The sequence below is a fragment of the Trachypithecus francoisi genome, unplaced genomic scaffold, assembly GCF_009764315.1.
Source record: "Trachypithecus francoisi isolate TF-2019V2 unplaced genomic scaffold, Tfra_2.0 Lachesis_group4, whole genome shotgun sequence".
NCBI classification, from domain to species: Eukaryota; Metazoa; Chordata; class Mammalia; order Primates; family Cercopithecidae; genus Trachypithecus; species Trachypithecus francoisi.
In genome coordinates, this window is record NW_022681469.1 from 106,056,315 (window position 1) to 106,059,213 (window position 2,899).

Genomic DNA, 2,899 nt, shown 5'->3' on the forward strand with positions numbered 1-2,899 from the left:
CCCAAATCTCATATCGAATTGTAATCTCCATTGTGGGAGGTGGGGCCTGGGCTGGAGGTGACTGGGTCATGGGGCGGATTTCCCCCTTTGGTGCTCTTCTCGTGATGCAGTTCTCCTGAGATTTGGTTGTTTAAAAGAGTGCAGCGCTCCCTCTCTCTTCCTCCTGCTCTGGCCATGTAAGACCTGCCTGCTTCTCCTTCACCTTCTGCCATGATTGTAAGTTTCCTGGGACCTCCCCAGCCATATGTCCCATACAGCCTGAGGAACTGTGAGCTTGTTAAACCTCTTTATAAATTACACAGTCTCAGGCATTTCTTTATAACAATGCAGGAACAGACTAATACCCGGTCTCACTAGTTCATTCCTTTGTATTGCTGAGTACAGTCTCCTGTGTGTCTACATCACAATCTGTTTATCTGTTCATTGGTTCATGGACATTGGCACCATATCCAGTTGGAGGCTTTTGTGAACAAAGCCGCTATGAACATTTGTGTTTATCTCTTTGTGTGCACACGTTTTTGTTTGTCTTGGGTAGATACCCAGGAGTGGAATTGCTGATTCATATGATAAGGTTTACGTGATAGGTGTAAGCTTAACATTTAAAGAAATTACCGAACTGCTTTTCAATTTTGTATTCCCACCCATGACATTTGAGAGTTTTCATTTCTCCATATCCTTGCAAATTGACAATCTTTTTGATTATAGCTCTTCTAATAGATGTTAATGGTAACTCATAGTGGTTTTAATTGGCATCCAACTAATGGCTAACAATACTTGTGCATATATTAGCTACCTATATAACTTTTTGATGGAATGTCTATTCACATATTTTATTTAGGTTTTTTCTTTTTTTGAGGCAGGGTCTTGCTTGGTCACCCACACTGGAGTGCAGTGGCATGATCTTGGCTCACTGCAACCTCTGCCTCTCAGGCTGAAGTGATCCTCTCACCTCAGCCTCCTGAGTAGCTGGGACTACAGGCATGTGCCACCATGCCTGGGTAATTTTTGTATTTTTTGGAGAGATGGGCTTTTGCCACATTGCCCTGGTCTCAAACTCCTGGGCTCAAAAGATCCACCCACTTTGTCCTCCCAAATTGCTGGGACTTATATGCATGAGCCACTGTACCCGGCCCTTTACTTTTTTTTAATTGGGTTGTTTGTCTTCCTATTATTGAATTGTAGAAGTTCTTTATATATTCTGGATACAAGTTTGTTTGTTTTTTTTAATCACACATGTTTTGGAAATATCTTTCTCTCAGTCCTTTTTTTTTTTTTTTTTTTGCTGGGGGAGACAGGATCTCACTCCTGTCGCCCACGTAGGAGTACAGTGGCACACTCATGGCTTATTACAGCCTCTTGACCTCCTAGGCTCAAGTGATCCTCCCACCTCTTTTTTTTTTTTTCAGATCTCATTATGTTGCCCAGGATGGTCTCAAACTCCTGGGCTCAAGCCATCCTCCTGCCTCAGCTTCCCAAAGTGCTGGGGTTGCAGGCCTGAGCCATTGAGCCCACTCTTTCCATTTTCTTTTTTTTTTTTTTTTTTTGAGACGGAGTCTCGCTCTGTCGCCCAGGCTGGAGTGCAGTGGCCGGATCTCAGCTCACTGCAAGCTCCGCCTCTCGAGTTTAGGCCATTCTCCCGCCTCAGCCTCCCAAGTAAGTGGGACTACAGGTGCCTGCCGCCACGCCCGGCTGACTAGTTTTTTGTATTTTTTAGTAGAGATGGGGTTTCACTGTGTTAGCCAGGATGGTCTCGATCTCCTGACCTCGTGATCCGCCTGTCTCGGCCTCTCAAAGTGCTGGGATTACAGGCTTGAGCCACCGTGCCCAGCCTCTTTCCATTTTCTTTTTTTCTTTCTTTTTTTTTTTTTTTTCCTGCCTCAGGTTTATTTGTACAAACAGCACAGGAGGACCACAGCGCCATGCAGATGGCAGCCCGGAGGTGGGGGTGGGGGGTCGCACCAGTCCTTCTGTCCTCACGTTGGCACACAGAAATACCTACTCTGTAGCCTTTGTAGTGGCCTGGGCACCTTTGGGAGCCTGAGCTGGAATTGAAGCTGGAGCTGCAGCCTGAGCCTCGGTTTGATCCTTGGCCTTGCTTGGCCTTTGGCCGGCACAGCCGGAGCCCCTTGGCAATGCGAGCATGAGCACGCTTCCCAAGCTTGGGGTGGGCAATGTAGGCAAGTCGATCAAGCTTGTGGCTGACACCCTTTGGGATCTTGGGCTTAACCTCCTTGGGCTTTACGAGGGCCTTGACAGCCTTGGCACGTGCACTCATGGCCTTGGCATTGTTGGCCTGCATCTTCTTTAGGCCCTTCTTGTTGTGCTTCTTGGCAAAGCGCATGTTCCTCGGGAACTTGGGGTCCACCCCCTTAAGAGATTCGTATCTTTGTGATCGGGGTTTCTTGATACCATTTCTGTGCCATTTTCGGGACTGGTTGTGTATGGTGTGGTTCTTGGACTTGGCCGTGTCTGCATCTTTAGCCGCGGCTCCCCTTTCCATTTTCTCAATGGGGTTTTTGAAAAGCAAATATTTTAAATTCGGATGAAGTCCAATTTATCTCTTTTTTCTATTATAGATTGTGCTTTTGGTGTCGTATCTAAGAAATTTCTGCCTAACTAAAGGTCACAAAGATGTTCTCCACTGCTTTTTTCTAGCTGCTTTATGAATTCAGCTCTTACATTTAGGTCTATGATCCATTTTGAGTTAATATTTTACAAAGAGCGAGGTCAGGGTTGACGTTTCTTAGTATTTACAGCATAAGAATATTCAATGGTTCCAGCACCACTTGTTGAAGAGACTATCCCTTTTCCTTCCAATGGCCTTGGCACCTTTGTAATAAATCAATTGATGATATATGTGTGTGTCTATTTCTAGACTCTCATTTCTTCCTGACCTCTT

At 45.6% G+C, this 2,899-nt stretch overlaps 1 pseudogene across 1 annotated transcript; it reads right to left on the reverse strand.

The window, feature by feature from the left end:
• Positions 1-1,855: 1,855 nt before the first annotated feature.
• On the reverse strand, positions 1,856-2,500 carry LOC117072188 (annotated as a pseudogene). The gene has a single exon (XR_004432724.1). The product of XR_004432724.1 is annotated as a 60S ribosomal protein L29-like (transcript).
• Positions 2,501-2,899: the final 399 nt, after the last annotated feature.